The sequence below is a fragment of the Spinacia oleracea genome, chromosome 1, assembly GCF_020520425.1.
Source record: "Spinacia oleracea cultivar Varoflay chromosome 1, BTI_SOV_V1, whole genome shotgun sequence".
NCBI lineage: Eukaryota > Viridiplantae > Streptophyta > Magnoliopsida > Caryophyllales > Amaranthaceae > Spinacia > Spinacia oleracea.
The window spans coordinates 12139418-12163883 of record NC_079487.1 but is presented as its reverse complement, the minus strand read 5'-3'; the positions used below and the strand labels follow the sequence as shown (position 1 = coordinate 12163883).

General features: G+C 40.4%; 1 long non-coding RNA gene across 1 annotated transcript; it reads left to right on the top strand.

Annotated features, from left to right (window-relative positions):
• The first annotated feature begins 14386 nt into the window (after positions 1 to 14386).
• Positions 14387 to 16479, top strand: LOC110805542 (uncharacterized). The gene is made up of 3 exons (XR_002538040.2): positions 14387 to 15197; positions 15285 to 15364; positions 16045 to 16479. It is a non-coding gene; the product is annotated as an uncharacterized lncRNA (long non-coding RNA).
• Positions 16480 to 24466: the final 7987 nt, after the last annotated feature.

Below are 24466 nucleotides of genomic sequence, written 5' to 3'. Positions count from 1 at the left end.
CACTTTGACTAAGTCTCGGGATGAGACGATGGTCAAAGTATTAGACGGAGTGCGTCACACAAGCCATGGTGTATGTCACCTGTTTTGCGAGGGTCTCACGAGCCCCCGAGTGATAACATTTGACTTAAGGGTCATCACTTGAAATGTCGACATATCCCCCACGTGTCATTGGGATTTGTCAACTGATAGTATAGAAACTTCCTCACTTTGTCATTGGAAGGATCTAAAGGTGCGTAGAAACTCCCTCACTTTGTCATTGGGAGTAGCTACAGATGTTTTCGAAATCAAAGCTATAAAGTGTAATTGGGCCTGGCCAAGCCCAATCACGAGGTAAAATGTTTTTAAAGATTCTCATTTTCAAGGCTAGTTAAACGAGAAAAAACCCCCTTGTTTTTATGGGACGTAAAACAAAGGAAAATCCAGCACATCGCTCTTTTTGGAAAAAACGGAAAACCAATCCTTTTAATTTTTTGGAAAAGGGAAAACCAGAAAAAGTTATCGCTGCAGCGACTAAGGACCTACGCGACTTGTGACGTAGACCCCGCCGGCTAAAGATGGCGAGCCTGTCCGCTAAGGGTGGACGCCCCGTCCGAAAAAGTGGACGAATCTTGTTTTTGAATATTTGAAAATAAGGACCTACGCGACTTGTGACGTAGACCCCGCCGGCTAAAGATGGCGAACCTGTCCGCTAAGGGTGGACACCCCGTCCGATAGAAGTGGACGAATCTATTTTGAATATTTGAAAATAAGGACCTACGCGACTTGTGACGTAGACCCCGCCGGCTAAAGATGGCGAACCTGTCCGCTAAGGGTGGACACCCCGTCCGATAGAAGTGGACGAAGATATTTTGAAATTTGTTTTGTATTTTTTGAAAATAAGGACCTACGTGGTTTGCGCCGTAGACCCCGCCGGCTGAAGATGGCGAGCCTATTTTATTTTGTTTTTTGAAGATTCTACTTTTCGAAAACTGAGGACCTGCGTGGCTAGTGACGCAGACCCCGCCCGCTGAAGGTGGGCGAGCCCTGTCCGCTAAGGGTGGACGCCCCGCTCGCTGGAGGTGAGCGAACCTGAATTCGTCTTTTTGATTTGGGATTCGCTTGTCGCGGTCTTGCCAACTGAAGATGGGCAAGTTCTTATTTCTTTGGTTTTTTGTGATTTCTTTTGAGAATTTCTTTTTATTCATTATTGCAAGAGCGAATTCTTTCGAGGGATGCTCGAATTTAGTTGTAACCTGAACGTGGGCCGACAACGTGTTCAGACGGACCTTTGTCTTGCGACCGTCTGCTTTCGTGGTTTGAGCTAGTCTTTACGGCTCGATTTTTGCCACTACTTTGTCTTTGGTCAGAGGACCATGCACAAGTGTCAATGACGACCTTTCTCTGAGGTCGAACCCTTTTTTTTTTGAGGTATCCAAACATGATATGGTGTATGGCGCAGTCCGGGAATGTGATTTTGATCGTGCCCTCCTTGTTGGAGTATATTTTTTCGCGAGCCCCCAAGCATTGGGGCTCGTCGGTCGTTTTTCGCATCTTGTAATCATGTTTGGGGTCATGCTCGTATGTGCGAGCGACCTTTTATAGTAGTGTGCTACTTTAGCGAAGCCGTGGAGTGCGACTTTAGTTTTTAGGCGACATCCGGTTTTAGCTTGGCCTGAATTAATCCTTTGACAGACAAATATTTTTTATTTGGAAAACCAACGACTTAACGATACACATTTTTGGTGTTTCGAAGAATGACCATGATATTTAACCTCTTTTTTTGAAAAGTGTACATAAGCATTTTCTGAGACAAGTCTAAGTTTCGACCAAGTTTTAATGTTTATTTTTTTGCTTATTTGGGAGCTAAAGGCGCTTTGGGCTTGATCCTACTTGCAATAGGGCCTCGTGTTTAGCAACACGGTTTTAAGTCCTTTCCTGTTCCGCGTTTTGTGAAATCCGGGCCCTGGGCTGCATTTCCAGCGCCCAAGGCTAGGCGTTAAACATTTCGGCGCCCAGCCGTCGGCGCTGAAAGTCTTTTCCTGGTGATATTTGACTTTCGGATTTCCTAACGCGTTTCCGAATAGGATCAGGATGTCACTGGGTGCGTCCAGCTATATATAGGGGCTAGATACGTCCCTATTTTCCACCACTCTCAATTTCTTTCTTCTTTTTTGCTGTGTTTTAATTACTCATTGCTTTTTCCATGTCGATCCCTACTTTCTTACTCCAATGGACTGTTAGGCGTTGGCTACGGGCCCTTACTCCCACAGAAAAGGCTTTGTTAAAAGAATACCACTTAGAGGCACTTTTAGGCTTACAACAAATTAATATTGATTATAACTTTCTGCATGCTGCCCTAAGCTTTTGGGACTCCGATCATCATGTTTTTGCCTTTCGGCGCAACGAAATATGTCATTTGCCAGATGAATTTGCTGCAATCCTTGGTTATCCTACTAATGCTACTCCTGTTACCCCTGGCACTATTGGAGAGGGTAAAACAACCATAGGGGCTTTCCTAGGACTAGATGATAACATGTTTGCTGAAATTGTTGTAGGTGACGAGGTTAACTTGGCAAAACTTGTAAAACATCACTTTAGGCCTAGTAAGAATATGAACGAACAGAAATTGAATATTCGAGCCCTTGTATTTTGCTTGTTGAATCACTATTTGCTGTCGAATAACAATGGCGCGTTCGGTGACATAAGGTTGATCCCCTTGATTAGCCAGATGGAAAGTTGCTATTCTATTATGCCGTTGGTTGTTGCCGAGACTTTGCTGAGTGCGGATGAGCTGAAGAAGGATGCCCCCTATTACTGCAGGTAATCGATTTTTCCTTGCGCACGTATACACGTTTTTTTTTGTGTACACAATGAGTTTCAGCGCCCAGGGCTGGGCGCTGGAATTTTCGGCGCCTGTCCCTGGGCGTTGAAACTGCGCCCCAGGAACCGTTTTCTTTTATTATTATTATTTTTTGATCGTGCCCGTTTTTTGCAGATTTGGCTCGTGGAACGGCTTAGACTTTTGGAAGCTCCTGCCGATCCTAAACATTATCTCCCTATAGCCTTGGGTAACCGAAAATACTTGCACCAAGGCCAGGACGAGGCCGAATGGACCTCCTTTTTTACTTATGGCATTTGTTCTATTAAGTGGGTGGTACCATGGTGGGGTTTGACTACTATGACAGGGGGTTCTGATGTATCGGTTTATGTTTCCTTGTTGGGGCCATCTCGTCCCATTTATATTTTCCTTTACCAAGTCATGCGCCAATATGGTTTAAGGCAGACTATCCCCTTTTCTGATACGGTACCACCTAAGGTAGCGGCCTTTTCACAAACACGGGTTCTAGCGTGGGCTAAGTATTATGATGGTCTCCCGCGTTGGGCCGTAGCTACAAATGGCTTTGTGGGTCTTTCTGAAAACTACAAGTTGTGGATGAGCTCCGATGATAAAGATGTGAGGACCGAGGCTCGTAATGGGGAGCCGGCTGAGCTTTTGATACCTCGTATTCGTGTTACGTATGAGGGTCCTGATTCTGCCAAACCTCGTACCTATAGTATTAAGACTGTGAAAGCTCGTTCTGATCGAAAGCGAAAGGAAGTTCCTCCCCGTTCCAGTTTCAGGCCTAAAAAGATGCCTAACATGAAGGGGCCTGCTGTTGTTAAAAGAAATGCAAGCTCTCGCGGAGATCGTCGCCGGAACAATGTATGGGTTAGGAAGGCTCAGCCGCCTGTAGAAACAGTGGCTAGTCTAGCTGATGATAATAATCCTTCTCCCACCATTGTCTGTGCCCTTGAGGCTGAGCGGGCTATAACTGAGAATGTTTCTGAAGCCTTGGCATCTTTGGAAGTTAGTGTCCAGGAGCCGGTTCTTATGGAGATTGATATTGGGGCAGCGCAAAAGACTGTGGGGGTGGATCCTGCGAACATTGCCCTCTAAAAGACTTTATTTGATGATCCGGAAGAACTAGAGTAGTGTAGTTCTTGCTAGGGTGTAGGTGCCCTTTTATTTATTTCAGTTGTGTTTGTTTTTATTCTTAGCACTTTGTTTTCCTTCTTATTTGTTTTTTCAATAAAGGCGTATTTTTATTTTTCATTTTCATTTATTTTTGTTTCTCCTCTTTTTTATGTTTTTATGTGTCTAACACTTTACACAAAGAATATGTGTTTTTTTATTTGACCGAATCCTTGGTAAGGATTGCCTACGTATCTTGTCAGAATCAGGTCGCGCGTAGTTCTAGCTTTAGAATAAGTTCTAGTATGCCGGATTTCGGTAGATATGCCCTGAGGTGGAAGCATATTACTTAATCGGTCAAATGAGTGAAGTATTATCATTATTTTCATCTGCCGTTTTTTTTTGCCATAAGTCGCGCGAAATATGAAATTCGACTAATTTGTATGGCTATATTCGTGGTAAGCCTATTTGGATACGAACTGTATTCCCCCAAGTGTTCGTTATTTTTCCGTTGTGTGCGGATAAAATGACGAGCACTTCTAAAAAGAATTTTTTTTTTGGCAGGCAGAGAGTTTCAACGCCCAGGCTGGGGCGTCGGAAATTTCGGCGCTCAGCCCTGGGCGCTGAAAATGATTTCTGGCGGTCGTTTTTGACGCTTTGCTTCACATGTTCTTGCATTTATTTCTTTTTTTGTGCCTTGATTTTTTGCTCGTATTTAATTTTGAGGCTATTTTGGAGGCTTTTTTTGCTGTTAGCGTGAAATGCATTTTTGTCCGGATTAATTTTTTCTATTCGTGGCTCAAAACAGTTTCGAAAATGGAGTTAGGGTGCGGAAGTTATGAGGATCTTTGTGTAGGCTTTTGAGGTGGGTTGAGGTGCGTGTCGTTTTTGAAGAATTGGTGGGGGTTATATTTTATTAATTCTCCTTTTAAGCAACATTTGCTTTTGTTTTGGATTTTGATTTCCTTTGACTTCTTTGGGTTGTATGGGTTGATTTTCATGGTTACACTGGTTGACTTTTATGTTTTGGGGATATGAATGGGATGGTGCGGTTTATTTTGCGGGTTTCGGGAATTGGTTCCCATGGCACTATTTCAAAACCGAGTGGGCTTTGTTTGTTGGGCCTAGAGTGGGCCGCCTCTTTATTTTTGTATTTTGCAAGTACATTTGGTGCTTTACTTAGTGTTAGAATTTAAAAAAAAAAAAAAATTTAGGAGAAATATTACGCCTTTATTGATTCGGAAAGTAAGGAAAACACACTGAAATAAAACTGACCTATATTCTAAGGGGCCTTAGGACCATCTAAAGTCTCTATTATTTTTTTCTACCAATCTAAAGAACTACTAGGCGCTTTTTACTAATGGTGCTCTATGTGGCTCAAGCCTGGGGTTTAGTCTCATAAAACTTCGGTCCTTCACCGGTACTCACCTTGAATTCTATTCTTTTTGTATTGACCCACTGATATGTCTTCACCCATCCGTTCTCGATCTCTTCTAGTGTTGATGCAGGAGAGATTAACCGGGTTGGATCGAAACCTTCATCTTGTAAAGCTAGGGTAGTCATCACAGTCTCGTTCTCCATAGGCCTCGATTCGTTAAACAATGTCCATAGAGCCTGGTTGTCCAATATTTCAGCTGTTTTAGTCTTGGTGAGGTGGGGTGCCTCATCCAAGGTGTGGCAGTCATGGAAAATTTCAAATCCGGGTTTTAGCAAGCCATCCTGAACGAAGGGTTCAGGGAAATCGCAGCATGGGTGTTCTTCTCCTTCCCGAACGAACGTCCCGTTAAGGGTTCTTTGATACGGGGGAAGGAGGGTGGTTTGTTTGGCTTTGTTAAGGCGTAGCCCAGACAGGCGGTCAACAATATATTCCTCTGTTGGTTCATAGCCTAAGCCAAAGGGAGTAGATTTGTTGGGTAAAGGATGGAATGTGCATTCCTTCTTCCTTATGCCCAATGGGGTTCCTGGGAAATAACCTTGAGCTAGCAGCATTCTAAGGATGACCCGGGATGCATGCGGGTCTAGGAATGCTGGATCATAGTCTTCAATGAACTGGATTGTTTCTTCCATTTGAAACCTATAAAGGTCGTCTGCAGTTTCGGCCGTTCCAACCATAGTACAACTGACGTCGAGAGGTGGGGCGCGGATTTCTAGTATTACCCCGTTATGGTTAAGTTTAACCATTTGGTGCAAGGTAGAAGCCACACCTCCTAAGTCATGGAGCCAAGGTCGCCCCAAGAGGAGGTTGAAAGTGGGCTTGATGTCGATTATTTGAAACTCCGTGGTGCGTGCCACAGGCCCGGTTTGTATGGTAAGGTTGATTTTTCCCAATACAGGCCTTCGGGAGTTATCATAAGCTCGTACCCCTTACGTGGAGGTTTGGAAGTCATCGTTTCCTAGCCCCAAGCAATGGGCGGTTCGCAATGGGCAGACAATAACCGCCGAACCATTATCTACGAGCGCTAGGGGGGTGTTTTGTCCTTTGCATCCAACCACTAGGTAAAGGGCTTTATTGTGAGCACCCCCCTCTTTAGGCAAGTCTTTGTCAGTGAAAACTATGGCTTTTTCTCCGGCATCTCTCGTGACATGGCTAACCAATGAGTCAGGTGTGATATCTGTAGGTACTGAGATGAGGTCGAGTGAGCGAATAAGCTTTTCGCGATGTTCCTTAGGAGTACACATGAGATCCCAGATGGTAATCTCGACCTTGGTTCTTTTTAGTTGTTTCAAGAGAGGATTTTCAATGACTTCTGCGACGGTGGCGTGCCGTCCATTCTCAGGAGTTTGCCTAACTGGGATGTCGTCCATAGGAGGTGGGTGAATATCTGGTTGGTATATTCTTCCGGATCGGGTGAGGTTGTCAACCTCGGGCTCCTGAGGGGTGGTGTCAATGAGAGCATACCCGGGCCAAGTTTCAGTGAAGAGGTCCTGGCCCGACACTTGGGATAGGTAAATATCTTCAGTTTCGGCCGTTCCAACCATAGTACAACTGACGTCGAGAGGTGGGGCGCGGATTTCTAGTATTACCCCGTTATGGTTAAGTTTAACCATTTGGTGCAAGGTAGAAGCCACACCTCCTAAGTCATGGAGCCAAGGTCGCCCCAAGAGGAGGTTGAAAGTGGGCTTGATGTCGATTATTTGAAACTCCGTGGTGCGTGCCACAGGCCCGGTTTGTATGGTAAGGTTGATTTTTCCCAATACAGGCCTTCGGGAGTTATCATAAGCTCGTACCCCTTACGTGGAGGTTTGGAAGTCATCGTTTCCTAGCCCCAAGCAATGGGCGGTTCGCAATGGGCAGACAATAACCGCCGAACCATTATCTACGAGCGCTAGGGGGGTGTTTTGTCCTTTGCATCCAACCACTAGGTAAAGGGCTTTATTGTGAGCACCCCCCTCTTTAGGCAAGTCTTTGTCAGTGAAAACTATGGCTTTTTCTCCGGCATCTCTCGTGACATGGATAACCAATGAGTCAGGTGTGATATCTGTAGGTACTGAGATGAGGTCGAGTGAGCGAATAAGCTTTTCGCGATGTTCCTTAGGAGTACACATGAGATCCCAGATGGTAATCTCGACCTTGGTTCTTTTTAGTTGTTTCAAGAGAGGATTTTCAATGACTTCTGCGACGGTGGCGTGCCGTCCATTCTCAGGAGTTTGCCTAACTGGGATGTCGTCTATAGGAGGTGGGTGAATATCTGGTTGGTATATTCTTCCGGATCGGGTGAGGTTGTCAACCTCGGGCTCCTGAGGGGTGGTGTCAATGAGAGCAAACCCGGGCCAAGTTTCAGTGAAGAGGTCCTGGCCCGACACTTGGGATAGGTAAATATCTTCAGCATCATCATCCCACACACCGCACACTTCTCTCTCGATTCGATCCATAGGGACCACAGCGAGTGGTGCACCTTGAGGTGTAATATGCACCGTGGGGTCCAAGTTCTCTTGTTGGTCGAGATAGATGTGACAAGAGCCAAGTGGGCTCTTGTTGTTGTTGGGTTTGCCAACGTTAGGGAGAGGTATCACTTCATCCTCTATCATGTCCTGGATCGTATGTTTTAGATTCCAGCAATTTTCAGTGTCATGCCCATTTCCTTGATGGAATTTGCAGTAAGTACCTTCGACCCAATATTTGCCCTTGACAGGAGGGTCACGGGTGGGGCCTATAGGTCTCAACTTTCCTTGATTGGTTAATCTTTCAAAGGCTTGTACCAAAGTCGACCCGAGTGGGGCAAACTTTCGGTCTCGGACCCATCTTCCAGGGCTTCTTCGGGCGGGAGTCTCTTCTACAGCATGGACTTCTTGGGCTTGGGATGTGTTACCCCGATTATAGGTGTTGTTTTTATATGTAGGTTTGCTTTGTATGGTTTTGGTGAGGTCGTCCTCGATCTTTATTCCCACATCATAAACTCTTTTGAAAGTGTCAAGTCCCAGGTACCTAAGGTGTTGTCTGTAACCCGGGTCCAGGTTGTCAATGAATTTTTGGACCAACTCTGTTTCGGGAGGCCTATTGATTAGCTGGGCCTCCTGGTCCCTCCATCTAGCAAAGTAGGTTGTGAAACCCTCATTTTTCTTTTGGAAGAGAACTTCCAGCTCGCGCATGGTGACTTGGAAATCCATGTTTGACGAGTATTGCTTGATGAAGACATTGACAAAGTCTTCCCAAGTGGGGAAAAGCTTAGGGTCCTGGTGATAGTACCATTTGAGTGGCACAGGTTCCAAGGACAAAGGAAAGGCAGGTAAATACATAGACTTGTCCACGCCTTTCAAGTTCATGGCATTCACAAAGCTCAGTAGATGATCACGGGGGTTGTCTGTGGCCTTGAACTTTGGTAAGTCAGATGAACTGAACTTTTCTGGTAGTTTGCCAGGAAAAGGTTCAGGATCGAGGGAGAAGTATTTGCTCCCCATGGTTTGCTGTAGGACCATTTTTTCAATCCTCTTCTCGTTATCGAGGTCATTTTTGGCTTGCGCAGCCGCTAAAGCTTAATTTTCCATTTTCAGTTGGCCCATGAGTCAGGTCATTTGAGCCATCTGCTCTTGCAAATCTTCGATGGACATGTTTAAAGGTGCGAATCGAGGTTGGGGAAGCGGAGATCCTTGAAATGAGGGATGACGGACGGAGCTTGGAGTCACTAAACCTGATGTTGGCGATGTATCTTCGAGACGCACTAACCGTTGATTCCCTGATCGGCACCAAGTGGCAGGACCAGTCCTAGGCATAAGATAAGCTAAAGTTTAGGTTCCCAAAGTTTCAAGCATTACTTAGTCTAGACTTCGACTCTCTCTATTGGTTTTTCACACTTTCTTTTGTTGGTACACTTTTTAGTTTTTTTTTTCTTTTGGTCATTCTTTGGATTTTCGAAACACTTGCCCGTGTGACATTCATAATTGTTAGCATGTTCGGTTTTTAGTGCCGAGCATTGTCGTTGTAGGAGGCCTAACAACGACGCAAAGAGTTATTAATTTTTTTCGAGTCGCTTTTGAAATCGAGTGCTTTTCTTACGCCCTCGTAGCAATTCTTTTTACGAACATTTTTTGTGCTACGTATTTTCCTTTTGCGCGGGCACCGAGGCTGTTGCTCCTGACCAGAAGGCCAAGCAGCAAGTTCAGCGCCCAGCGAGGGGCGTGAGAAATTCTGGCGCCCAGCCAGGGGCGTTGAAAATGCGTCCCTGGCTGATTCTCGTTTTCTGTTTACGTCTACTTTTGTTTATGCAACTTTGATTTTGCGTGCTTGCCTAATAACGTCCTTTACGCGTTGTGCAGCGTTTGTGGGATTCGTTACAGACCATCCCGAGCGTCGCTTATTTTTGTGGCGATCGTTCGGGTTTGCGGAACACGTATTTTGGTATAACTCTTTGGCAAATTAGTCTATGAATGTTTGGGCAATTTTTAAGGTCGTTGGTTTTCTAGGATAGTTTGTCACACACAATCACATATTTTGCTACACATAACTGACATTCATCATGAGGCGATAATAACATGTCATGTAGTTTATGATAGCCTTCTATGGGTAGTTATTTGCGCCTGGCTTGGTACCGCTTCTATCGTAGATCCAACACATGCCCCGGTCGAGGTAGTGTCTTCAACAGACGAATTTCTCTCAAGAGACCAACCCGCAAGTGCAAGCCAAGGGGGCATGCAGGCGAGAGGGACCTAATGAGCGAGCGATTGGGTTCGGGATAGGTGTACTACCTGCACAAGTACCGAGTGGGCAACATGCGCGGCGTATGCACCCCCCTATTGGCGAAAAAAAGGTATCCTTAGTCCCAACTCCCGAGGGAGCCGAGATTCGTTATGCGGTTCTGCCCGTTCACATTAATATGCTGATTTTCAGGTCGTCCCAACTTGATGGGGAAATAAACGCGGGGTAGGATCGTTTCACCCTTCGGCTATTTTGATTACCTACAAGCACGAGTATTTCCTTCACTTTCCCCAGTGGAGTCGCCACTGTGAGGGGGTCGAAAAAGCACGAGGCTAATGCATGACCTTGTCCCTCGTGGGTGTGACGCTTCTTTTTTATTCAATCAAGTGTAATTGGATTTCCTGTGAGTTTACACCCAATTGACTAGTAATATAGGAGTCGCCATTTAGTTTTTAACAACAATGAGAAAAACTGACAAAACCCGGTTATCGTGACATAAAGGGAGTGCAATTATGTTTGACCACGATGGCCGTAGGTTCCCTTGTGATCCCTGGTGTGGGGATCTCTCAACATACACCCGCAAGGTAGAGATTGAGGGTTCGGGGGACTGTAACTACCGAGAGGAGTACTTCGCTCGTCGATAACTCCAGAGGCAGGATATCCTTACTAGCTCAGCATAAATAATTGAAGGGACATGCGTTAACTATTAAACTAATCTGAGTTGATTTTAGCAATATGCAACATAAAATACTAGATCGATCGCGATTATCTGATTTAGATAGCATTAAGGGACCTAGCATGATAATCCAATTTCCCAAAAATATTATATTTGTTAGGCGTGATAGAACAATCAGATTTAGTTAGTTTAACAATTCATAAAAAGGGCGAGGAAAGCAATTAAATCATCGAAAAGGGACACATTACGACGCACCCTTGAGAGGTGCGTCACGGTTCTCAGAAAACTAACCACTTTGACTTTGCTATTTCTCCTTTTTATTTAACGAATCTCAATTATGGGACAGGATACGTTCTGTTCGATTTATGGATCAATTGCAACAGAACGCGTGAACAATTTCGCAGCGTGAGGCTTAGGCTTAGGGGTTTAGAGTCAATACTCAGAATATAATTGTGTGTTGTGTGTCTTTCACGTCGAATTTGGGGCTGTATTTATAGGGGAGAGTTCGTGGAAAGATAGAATTGCAGAGTTCTAATCCACAAAGAATTAGGAAAAAACACGTACCCAGGTAATTCCAGCGCCCAGGCCTGGGTGCCGAAGATTTCGGCGCCCAGAGCCAGGTGTTGAAAATAGGGTATGGGCTGTTTTCTTAGTCAGATTCGGATTCCTGAAATTCGTAGTGTTTGAGACTTAATCGAGTCTTTTAGTGCGTATCAATTTCATGATGGAATGCGTCTGGGAATTAATACGTAACTCTTATTTCCGAATCATATTAGGAATAGGATTCTCGCAGTTTTCTATCTCTTTTAGGATTTATGTTGGAGTGTAACACCTAATTCTGACAGGTTTCTATCTTTTATGACTTGCCACTTTTAGAAGCTACCCTTTACGGCAGTTACTATTTTTAGCAGGTTTCTATAAATAGCAGGTTTCGGGTGACATGAAGAGGGGAATTGAGATTCGTTATTTTTTAGGAGATGCGTTGTCAAGTGGAGATTTACGCTTTCATCATTGAACCTTTCCGTTTCGGGAATGGGGACAAAAGTAGGTGTCTACAATTATCGAAATCGGAAATATTAAATATTTGTTCGAAACGGAAATTAATTCCGGAATCGGAAATATTAAATATTGTTCGAATCGGAAATGAATTCCGGAATCGGAAAATTAATCGGAAGCGCGTCGTACGAAATAAACATCGGACGAGCTTGCTAGACGCAAGGCCCAACACGAAGCCAGGCCTGCGCCTAGCAAGCCCATGCGCGCAACACAGCAAGCCAAGGCACGCAGGCCCAGCCAAGAAGCACGCAAGGCCAGGCCCAACGCGCAAGGCCACTGGCGCGCCCAAGGCAGTGGGCTGCGCAGCGCTGTGGACCGAGCGCGTCGTGCGCGCGCGCGTCCAGCGCCCATCGTGGGATGTGCGTACGTGTGTGCGTAGAGTTAGTGCATACGTCGAATCCTTAAGCAATTAGGATTAGATTAATGATTAAATTTCCTAAAGTTACTAGAGTTAGTTGTTTAATTAAACAATAACTTATTAGTTTTAGTTAATGTCTAATTCTAATAGGATTAGATTAATTGAAACCTAGTAGACTTCTAATTCCATTATTCCAACCCTATAAATATGTGATGGAATTCATAATGTACAGACACATAATTCAAGTATTCACATAAGTTTTAAGGATTAAAACTAACGTTAATTTGCCACAAATTATTCGAATAACTTAAAACCTTAGGTGAAATTCTAGTTAATTAAATCTAAGGCGGATCCGAACGTGCTGTGGACTATCTACGGAGGGACTACACTTGGAGTCCCAAACTTGTTCTTGTTCGGTTCCGGAGCAGCTAGGGAGGGCACGCTACATAAGTATGTATCCTAAATTATGCTAATTGTTATGTGGCAATTAATTTGGATTTCTGGCTTTAAGGTTTTTCCGCATGAAATATATATGTTTTATATGTATCATAACCTAACAGTGGTATCACGAGCCTCTAATTAATTCCATAATAATTATAGTTAACATGGTTAAATTTTATAAATTTGCAATGAATTAAAGGGGTGATTAATTTCGATTTTTTGTAATTAATTGCAAATTCTTGCGATTATTTAATTATATGTTCGCAGAATTTTCGGCAGTTTAGTCAATAATGGTCGGAATCTTATAATTTTATAGTGTATTTCGCATGTAAACGGCGTTTTAAAGTTTTGACTAAAATCAAAGGTTTGATGCCGAATTCAGAATTCCCAAATTCGAAGCCTAACTATGACTTTTCGGAAGTTTTAGTTTTTCGAACGCAAAATTTGAAATTTTTAAGATGTTAAATTAAATATTTGTGATTCTTGTTTGTAAATCTTGAATCTTTGATTGACCTGTTGTATATGTTTAACAAATTTAATGCCTAAGCTTGTTAATTATACAACCTAATTTGTAATTGTAATTAATTTGTTGAAATTCGAATAATTTAGAATTTGATTTGTTTTTCATAATTAATTGACAATTTAATTAGGTATCCATGATTAAAAACCACCATGAAATTTGTTGAATGTGGTAAATTTTTGAATTTTATGACCTAGATTTGAATCCATGATAATTGGAAATTAATTTGAATAATAAATTTTCGATTTTTCGCCCTAAGTTTATGAAATTAATATGATTTATTAATTCGTCTATAAATTTAAATTAAAAAGTTTTGATTATTATGTAACCCGCTCATGAATCTTGCACGCACAAAGCAATGGGCGCTAAGTGTTACCCTTAAGGGGTGTTGTATAGTGCGGCCATGCAACGACGAGCAAGGGAGCTCGTCGCCCATGCGGTACGAATGCAGCGAGCAAGCGAGTGGCACGCGAGCACAAGGCAGTAGCCCTGCCTTGCGTCGAGTGCTGCGATGAGGTATGGGCGGATGGGCGAAAGGCAAGGCACACACGCGAGACGAGGCTGCACGCGGGCAGCGAGGGATGCCTCGCCAAGCCTGCTGGTGCGCTACGAGGCCAGCGAGCAATGCTGCGAGCAAGCGTGGCTTGGCTTGCTGTGTTTGCGCGTGACTGCTGCTCGTGCCTTGCTGTGCGATCACTCGTGAGGGGCAAGCTGCCTCGTGGACTCGACGAGGCATGGGCGCAAGCCCATGGCCTCGTCTTGACCCGATTGGTACGCTTTAAATTTAATTTTAATTTTCAGTTGGAAAAACGATTTTAATTAATTTTAAATTCGTAATTTAATTTTTTTCTCGGAATTTAATTTTGAATAATTAATTATTATAAATTTTATTTATACTAATTATTTTACTAAAATTAAAACCTTGATTAAATTTAAATTAAAAAAATTAATAAACTGAAAGTAAATTAAAGGATTCGAATAATAATTTATATGAGCTTTAAATTTTAATTAAATTTGTATGTTTCCGGTTAGACTAGGAAATATAATTTTATGTTTAAAATTAGTAAAGCATGTAAATTTATTGGTTTAAGTGGGATTGTTTTAATCATAAACTGTAACACCCCGTATTTTTAAACCTATTTTATTATTCCGTAATTACGATTATTAACGTAACTACGTCCTTAATCTTTCTGATCTATTTTAATTATCCTATTATGTCTACTTTTTTATTATGACATAATACTTTGAGCCCAATTTCTTTTTCATACTTGAATTTCTCTTTCAAGCCCATTTATTATCCAAAAATCTGATTCATATATAATATATTTCTTTTCTAAGTCCATATATTACCATTATTTAATTGAAAGATCAAAGACCCATTTTGCTTCTTCTTCCTTCACCATAAGTGTAAATGGATGGTTTGGTCACCAAGCTTTTGACTCCCCTTTGTTTCCAACTTCAGTCCAAGTTCATGACTTTGCATACCTCAATTTTCTTCTTCCTTCTTCTCCCGTACGTGTAAGTTGAGGCATTTTTGAGAGTGACAAATGTTCAAGAATTTCTCCTCTTTCATGACTCATCAAGTCTCATAAACTCTATAAATAGCCATTAAAATTTATGTCATCTCCAATCTTACAAATCCAACTCAAATTTGAGTAATTAAATGAAAAACACCATTGTTAAAGCTTGGAGCTTTTTACCCCATTAATTTTGACTACCCATTTTCTCTCTCCTCCTTTGACCACCGCGGCTCCATCGCAGCCACCACCTGTTTCCCGGCGACTTTCCCTTCGCCGCCCAGATCTCAGCCCCGACGTCACTTCTTGTTCGCTGCCGGAGCCCACTGTGACCCATGTGGCTGCGGGAGTGGTTGTTGCGTGACCCCCTTTATCTGCTATACTCTTGTTTGGTTGTTCCTATAATTTTCCTCCTTGTTCTACTGACTATTTGTAATTGAGTGATGAGTTGGCCATAGTCAAACAAATACTTAATGGGCTTTAATTAGTTGGAGAATAAGACAAAAAGCTAGGTTGGTGGATTAAAGAAGTTGATGGCAAAGACCAACATTTTTATGGAAGCTACGTGAGTATTACCTCTTAAGTAAGCAATTATATTTCAAAAATTCTTTTTAAGCAAATGATTAATTTTACCTATTAATATGATTTTGAGGTTATTAAATGAAGACTCATTATGGAGGATTATTATTAATTTCGAGCTTATGGATTTCAGATTAAGGATAAACGATCAAGGTAACTATTATGTCCAGCAATTATATTTATGCCCGTATCTAAAAGTATTATTATGTAATTATTATGCCCAACATTTAAGTTTATATGCCCGTATATGAAAATATGTAATTATATGTTTGTATGTGATTATGTGACTATTATGTGATTTAAGTGCTAAATGATATGATGTATGATTTAAAGTATCATGAGTATTTTGATGATGATATATTAAAGTACTTTATTATTTTATGATGATATATGTTTATGATTATGATCATGATGTTAAAGACGTTGTTCGGGAATAATTATGATGTTTATAAATTTATTTTAAAGAAATACGATGTTGCTGTTGTCGGCCTGGAAAAGTGAACTGAACTAGTAAATGGGCAAGTTACAGGTAGAGGCCATGTTAAAGTTAAAGTTTGGGAAACAGTTCCCCCCTGAAAAGATGTAAGAAAAGCCCCGCCAAAGTCTGTACTTGCCAATGAGCTGTAAAGGAAATGATTCCTTGCCGACACAGTTTTCAAGATAACAAGATTGAGTTAGTTATTTCCGAACAATAAATGTTAATGATTGATATGTGCCAAATGATTTTCAAAATAAAACCGTTTTGACGGGCTGGAGTAATATTACTGAGTTTTTCACTCATTTTTTGTATTTTCTGTGTTTTTCCTGTTTTCTATTTTTATTACGGTGTACAGGTTCGATTAAGGAGCTCAAGTTGCTCAAGTCAAAGTTATTACTGGAGTTGGTAGTTTATTATGTGGATATCGAGATGAGAATTATTTATTAAGGGAATCCTGTTATTGAGGTTGTTATAAGAATATTGATTTATATTTATATTTGGGAAAGTTTGTATTATTTAAGATATGTTATTTGAGGATGATTTTATTTGTGGGCCCATAACCCACAGGTCCCAGGATTATTTTATGCCTATTTTCGCTGCTAATGATTAGCTAAGTGCGGTTTATTACCGTTAATTAAGGTGCCGAAAAGTCGGGGCGTTACATAAACTCTCGATTAGGTCTACATTCCTTTAAGGTTAAAACAACTTGATTAGAATTAATAAGGATTGAAATTGGTAGATTATTGGAAGCCATGATTAATTGCTGAAAATATTTATGTGATGCATAATATGTTCTACTAACCAGCTATATGGGTCATTCATTGATAAATGAATGGGTGAATGGTATATTGTAAATGTACTTTTTGCAGGTTATGGAAAGTGACTAGTATGGCCCAAATAGAATAGAAAATATGGTTTGCGTACCATTAATTTGAATGTAATATTGGTCTAAATTACCAAATTTTATTGCTTTAAATATGCTCTGCGTACCATCAAATAGTTGTAATTAGCTTAAATTATAGCTTATCCTATTTGAAGAAAATGGCGCCTCCCATGGTGAAATTCAAGACGGAGTTTCCAATCCATTTTCAAGACGGAGTTTGAAGTTGAAGCTTCAAGATGAAGTCGGGCCATACTAGATCACATTTATATCTTATCCATGCTTTAAGTTATTTATTGATTTAAATATGTCTTGATTATGCATGAGATTATGGCTTGATTATGTTGCATGATTAAGGATTTTAGTTCACTTAAAATCTAACTAACATAGTAAGAGCCTTAAGTTCTAAACTTTAAAAATTGAGTTAAAAGGTGCCATGCCAAAATAACACTTACTTGGATAACCTTTACATCAATCTTAGTAATAGTTTTCCGCCTAAGAGAGGTGTTACTTATTGTTCCGAAAGGGGTAAGGTACACAAATAATTATGAGTACATGTTAGTTTTGGTGAAACTCAACGATATAAGTAAGAAGTCCTTTTATGTCGTGGCAAATGAGATAGGTTTACCTAATAAGCTTTTAGACGTACCTATTAACCAAGAGTAGTTTCTAGACTATTAGCAAGGGCATTGCTTACCTAAAATATTTTAGAATTGAGTCTAAATACATAATGTGTTTAATTCTTCAATGATTTAAGGATCTTGGAATCATTTTATTCACACCTGCCGGAACACATAACTTGAATAAAATGCTTAATAAATGATAAATTATGCATGTATGCTAGAACTTAAGTTTATTAAGAGAAACTGTGAATGGTTATTTATTTGTTAATTCTTTTTTCAATTGTAGTTTTACTATGGAAAACAACAATCAAAACATCATCTTGGGTTCTGAGCTTAGGGTCAATCTGAACCTAACAAATTTTCTTGAATGGGAAGCTAAGCTAGTTGAAGTAGTCAGACTCAATGGACTTGAGTATGCACTGTTCCATCCCATGCCAAGCTACTATGCCAGAGACATGACACCTGAAAGATTTGCCGCATGGGATGCGGATCTCAAAAAGGTTATGAGTCTCATGCTGAACAATATCCCTGATGAATGGGCTAGGAGGTTTGTATCTTACGAACCTTTTATGCTCATCAAGAATCTGAGGGATATCTGTCGTGGAAACACGGAGGACAGGGACCTAAATGTCCATGAGTTGATTGAATCAATGTCAGGCCTGAAGGTTAGTTCTCATAACATATGTTTTAGGATGGAAGTCCAAGAAACACATGTTCAGGTCCTACGCACTAAACAAAGGGTAGGTGTTCCACTAAGGTTCCATGTAGTCCATATTATTTGATCGATTAAGTCTGCTTGGAACACAAATAAGCGAAAGGATGGCAATCTCTATCTTTCTCAATTCATAGCAACTATACTTAAGTGAACCAAGAGAAGAAACAGTTGCAGAGTTTGTTCACATGGTCAAAAGGTTTGAGATAATACTCGACTGTGAAGCCAAGGATTTACTCAAGGCTAAAGGGAGACACTTCAAGAAAGGTGGAAAGTCCAAGGGCAATGTTGAGTCAAGAAAGAAGACAAAGCAGGACAAGTCCACATCAAGCTGTCTTTATTGTGATGGAATTGGCCATTACAAGAGAGAATGTCTAAAGCTTAAGGAAGATCAGAAGAACGGAACAATCGTTCCATCTTCAGGTATTTTCGTTATAAACTGTATACTTGCTAATTCAACTTCTGGGGTATTAGATATAGGTTGTGGCTCACACTTATGTTCCAATTCGGAGGGACTAAGAAGAAGTAGAAGGTTAATCAAGGGTGAAGTCGACCTACGAGTGGGAAATGGAGCACGGATTGCTGCATTAGCTGTAGGAACTTATTATTTGTCGTTGCCCTGTGGGCTAGTTTCAGAACTGGAAGATTGTTTCCATGTTCCAAGTCTTACTAAAAACATCATTTCTGTTTCTTGCTTAGATGCTAAGGGATTTTCCTTTTTAATAAAAGACAATAGTTGCTCGTTTTATTTTAAAGAGATGTTTTATGGATCTGCTAGATTAGTCAATGGACTTTATTTATTAGATCACGACAAACAAGTTTATAACATAAATACCAAAAAGGCCAAAAAGAATGATTCAGATTTCACCTATCTGTGGCATTGTCGATTAGGCCATATAAACATAAAGCGCATAGAAAGATTTCAAAAGGAAGGAATTCTAGAACCATTTGACTTAGAGGATTATGGTAAGTGCGAATCATGTTTACTTGGCAAATTGACAAAGCAACCTTTCACTAAAGTTGGAGAAAGAGAAACTGAACTATTAGGTTTAATCCATATAGATGTATGTGGACCAATGAGTACAAATGCTAGAGGTACTACTTTATCACTTTCACTGATGACTTCAGTAGATATGGTTATGTCTACCTAATGAAGCATAAGTCTGAATCCTTTGACAAATTCAAGGAATTTCAGTGTAAAGTAGAAAATCAATTAGGCAAGAAGATTAAGCCATTGCGGTCTGACAGAGGCGGTGAATATCTGAGCTATGAATTTGATGACCATCTGAAAAATGTGGAATTCTATCAGAATCGACTCCTCCCGGAACACCTCAATGGAACGGAGTGTCAGAACGGAGGAATAGAACTTTGCTAGACATGATTAGATCAATGATGGGCCAGGCCGAACTTCCAATAGAATTTTCGGGACATGCACTAAACACAGCTGCACTCACTATAAATAGAGCTCCGTCTAAAGCTGTTGAAAAGACTCCATATGAATTATGGTTTGGAAAGCCTCCAAATGTGTCTTTTCTTAAGATTTGGGGTTGTGAAGTATACGTCAAACGATTAATTTCAGACAAACTTCAACCAAAATCTGACAAATGTATCCTTGTGGGCTATCCAAAGGAAACAAAGGGGTATTACTTCTACAATACATCTGAGAACAAGGTGTTTGTTGCTCGAGATGGTATCTGTTTGGAAAGAGATCACATTTCCAAAATGACAAGTGGGAGAAATAGACCTCGGAGAAATTCGAGTCGAACAACAAACTCTAGAGAATGCTCAAGATGACATTCAGGATGAAACTCATAGATCTTTAGAAGAATCTGGTGAGAATCAAGGACCATCTAGAAATGTAACCCCGCGTAGATCGCAGAGATATAGATCTTAACCGGAAAGGTACTTAAGTATTTTGACGAACGAGCGCTATGAAGTTCTATTACTTGAAAGTGATGAACCTGCGACTTACAAACAAGCTATGACGATCCCTAGCTCCAAGAAATGGCAAGAAGCCATGCAATCTGAATTAGACTCCATGTCTGAAAATCAAGTTTGGGATTTGGTTGATTTGCTAGATGGCTACCAAGCCATAGGAAGCAAATGGGTTTCCAAACTGAAAAAGGACAAGGATGGGAAACTAGAAGTTTTCAAAGCTAGATTGGTTGCAAAAGATTACAGGCAAGTCCACAGTGTGGATTACAATGAAACCTTTTCACCAGTTGCAATGCTAAAGTCTACTCGGATAATGTTAGCTATCGCTGCATATTACGATTACGAAATATGGCAGATGGATGTCAAAACCGCTTTCTTAAACAGCATTTTAACAGAAACTATGTTTATGACACAGCCTGAGGGTTTTGAGGATCCAAAGAATGCTAAAAAGGTATGCAAGCTTAAGAAATCAATCTACGGATTGAAGCAAGCATCAAGGAGCTGGAATATACGTTTTGATGAAGCAGTCAGTGACTTTGGTTTCATCAAGAACGCAGATGAATCTAGTGTATACAAGAAGGTCAGTGGGAGCAAAATTGATTTTCTAGTATTATATGTCGACGACATATTACTTATCAGAAATGACATTCCTATGTTGAACTCAGTCAAGATTTGGCTTGGGAAATGTTTTTCGATGAAGGATCTAGGAGAAGCACAGTACATACTGGGCATCAAGATTTACAGAGATGGATCTAAGAAGATGATTGGACTCAGTCAACGCACTTATATCAATAAGGTGCTTGAAAGGTTCAATATGGCAGACTCCAAGCGAGGCTACCTACCCATGTCTCATGGAATGACTCTAAGCAAGACTCAGTGCCAAAAAACACTAGATGAGCGTAGACGAATGAGTGGGATTCCATATGCATCATTGATTGGTTCAATAATGTATGATATGATATGTACACGCCCGGATGTTGCGTATGCACTCAGTGCTATGCGCAGATACCAGTCAGACCCAGGAGAGGCGCATTGGACTGCTGCCAAGAATATTCTGAAGTACCTGAAAAGGCACAAAGATGATTTCCTGGTCTATGGTGGAGATGATTAATTAATTGTTAAAGGCTATACAGACGCAAGTTTCCAAACCGACAAAGATGATTTCAGATTACAGCCTGGGTTTGTCTCCTGCCTCAACGGAGGTGCAGTAAGCTGGAAAAGTGCTAAGAAAAGCACCATTGCGGTCTCTACAACTGAAGCGGAGTACATTACTGCACATGAAGCAGCAAAGGAAGCTATTTGGCTAAGGAAGTTCATAGGTGAACTTGGTGTAGTCCCCTCCATTAAAGGACCAATAGCTCTGTATTGTGATAATAATGGAGCTATTGCACAAGGAAAGGAGCCTAGAGACCACGAGAGAGTCAAGCATGTACTCCGTAGATTTCACCTTCTACGAGAGTTCGTTGAAAGAAAAGAAGTCGAGATAAGGAAGATTGGAACTGACGACAACATCTCAGATCCATTAACTAAACCTCTACCGCAGGCGAAGCACAACTCGCACACTGTAGCTATAGGAATCAAACATATTGGAGAATGACTTTGATGTCCTTATTTAATGTTTTAAAGTTTTAGAGTTTAATACTTTGTAAAACGTTATTGGTTAACCATTCATATAAATGAATAGAATTCATTTTTCCATTTAATTTGTGGTTTATTAAATGATGAGTCCCTTCAAATTGACGATATATTCAAGATAGACTGTCAGGACCAGTCCTGTGACGAAGAAATGTCTATCAAGTGAACTTGAATGTCAAAAGTTGAAAATGGTCCCTGGTTGCAGTTTTCTATAAAGATGGACGCATGGAAAACGCTAGACGACTAGAATGCAAGATGACTAGTAGTTCTGTTTCTTGAACTATGTGGACATGGCAATGTCGCAATCATTTGCATAGATACTTACTTTGGGAAGACTAGTATCGGACATACCTATGAAACTTTCCTGTAAGAGATGAGAATCTGTCATAAGTAAATTTCATTAAAATTATAAGACACTAATCCCCAATACCTGAGTGATTTGAGATTACTTGTTTGAGAACTGGTTACTTTGACGTTGTCAACCGTCGCACCGTAAAAGGAGGCTATAAAGGCAACGCTCGGGTAATCATCTATCAAACGAAGTCTAATCTGAAGATCGCAAGATTGGGATTGTCCTCCCATAAATCGGGATGAGATGCTGAAAGTTGTACAAGGCCACTCGGAGAGCTAGAAACTGTAAAATGCATAGTCGTGCTCAGATGAATCATAGGCTATGATTATATGTTTATTTGATCAGTTGAACTTTGAAACCGAGAAACACCTCTGGACATAATAAGGATGACAACTCTTACCTTATGTTCATGAGCAAGCATCAAGCGACTAAGGAATTAGGAAATACACACTTGTCCCTAAGGACAAGTGGGAGACTGAAGGAAATAATGCCCTTGGTCCAAGTATGCATTCAATGTTAAGTCTAATAAATGCGGTTCAGTATTAATTAACTATACAAGTTAATAATTCAGTGAGATCAAGTGAACTGTATGCCTAGCTAGAGGTCGCTTCAGTTCAAGTGGAATTAATAATATTAATCCACAGCTTACTCTTGACTGAACCCGTAGGGTCACACAAATAGTACGTGAACGGATCAACTATTTAAGTGAATTAAATACTCCATTTATGGATATTCGGAATCGAGGGATCTCGGTTCCAGTGGGAGCTGAAATCGTCAAAGGCAAATTATGAAAACTCCGGAAACGATGATATTGCCGGAAACGGAAATATGGATCGTATCGGAAATATAAATATTATCCAAGTCTTAGATGTTGCCGGAAACGAAAACATGGTACGTATCGGAAAATATTATCGAAAATGGAAATATTGCCGGAAACGGAAATATTGTCAGAATCAGAAATATTATCGGAATCGGAAAATAATTCTGGAATAGGAAATATTAAATATTTGTTCGAAACGGAAATTAATTCCGGAATCGTAAATATTAAATATTGTTCGAATCGGAAAGGAATTCCGGAATCGGAAAATTAATCGGAAGTGCGTCGTACGAAATAAACATCGGACGAGCTTGCTAGACGCAAGGCCCAGCACGAAGCCAGGCCTACGCCTAGCAAGCCCATGCGCGCAACACAGCAAGCCAAGGCACGCAGGCCCAGCCAAGCAGCGCGCAAGGCCACTGGCGCGCCCAAGGTAGTAGGCTGCGCAGCGCTGTGGGCCGAGCTGCTCCGTGCGCGCGCACGTCTAGAGCCCCTCGTGGGTTGTGCGTGCGTGTGTGCGTAGAGTGAAGGAAATAATGCCCTTGGTTCAAGTATACATTTAAGATTAAGTCTAATAAATGCGGTTTAGTATTAATTAACAAGTTAATAATTCAGTGAGATCAAGTGAACTGTATGCCTAGCTAGAGGCCGCTTCAGTTCAAGTGGATTAATGATATTAATCCACAGCTTACTCTTGACAGAACCCGTAGGGTCACACAAATAATACGTAAACGGATCAAGTATTTAATGGCATTAAATACTCTATCTATGGATATTCGAAATCGACGGATCTTGGTTTCTTTGGGAGCTAAGTGTAATACCCCAATATTTTATAATTTTGTAAAATATATTTTATAGTCAAACTATAATTATATCCGTTTTTAGCTAGTCTCTTTTAATATTTTCAGAAGTTTAAAAACACTATTTTAAAATTAGTAGGACTCTTATTACGAGCACCTATATATAACCCATTAACCCTAATTATTTTTCCATCTTGTTTTATGTTTGTTTCTTCCGCCTCTCGTCTCTATTGTTTTGCGTAGAGACTTTGAGAGCAAATCAAGTTTTGATATTTTCCCCCTACATCACCGTATATGATTTTCATATAGGACTCCATCTTCTATTCTTCTTTATCAAACCCATTTAGTTTTCTACTGTTAATTATCATACTTCATTGTTGCTTATCAAAATTTGGAACCTACTACCGTAATTCGTATCTGATGAGTTCCGCTAGTTATCGTGTGTTGTGGGTGGAATGATGTATTGTGAAATTGTTACGTATTATATTGGTATTATCATCTTGGAAGGTAATCACGCACACTTAGTCTCTTTAAATTATTCGTAATTAAGTATTGATTATTATATATAATCATGTATAGGTCTTTGGAGTTGTTTGTTATATATAGTATAAATTTTATGTCTAATTATAAGTGAATAATGTGATAACGTGTATTAGATAAATGCTCAACTCATGGATAATATTGTTGAGTTAGATTTCTTATCATATTAGTCACTGTTATTTTGTATATGTGTAGATATCTAAGGGTCTAGTTTATTTGTGGATTGAGATTGGAAATTTGGATTGGGTCAATCTATATATTCTAGAGTTTTAGATCGAGTTTCTTGGCTTTATTAATTAATAGTTAGTAATCACACTTAGTCCCTTCTAATTGTTCGTGTATATTATTAGTTGTAATCACATGCACCTAGTCTATTTAGTTGTTTATATATATTAATTACTGAGTTATTTATATATATTAATTATTATGTGTACTCTATTAATGTTAGAAGTTGTTACGTATATTATATGTGAAGTTTGCTTA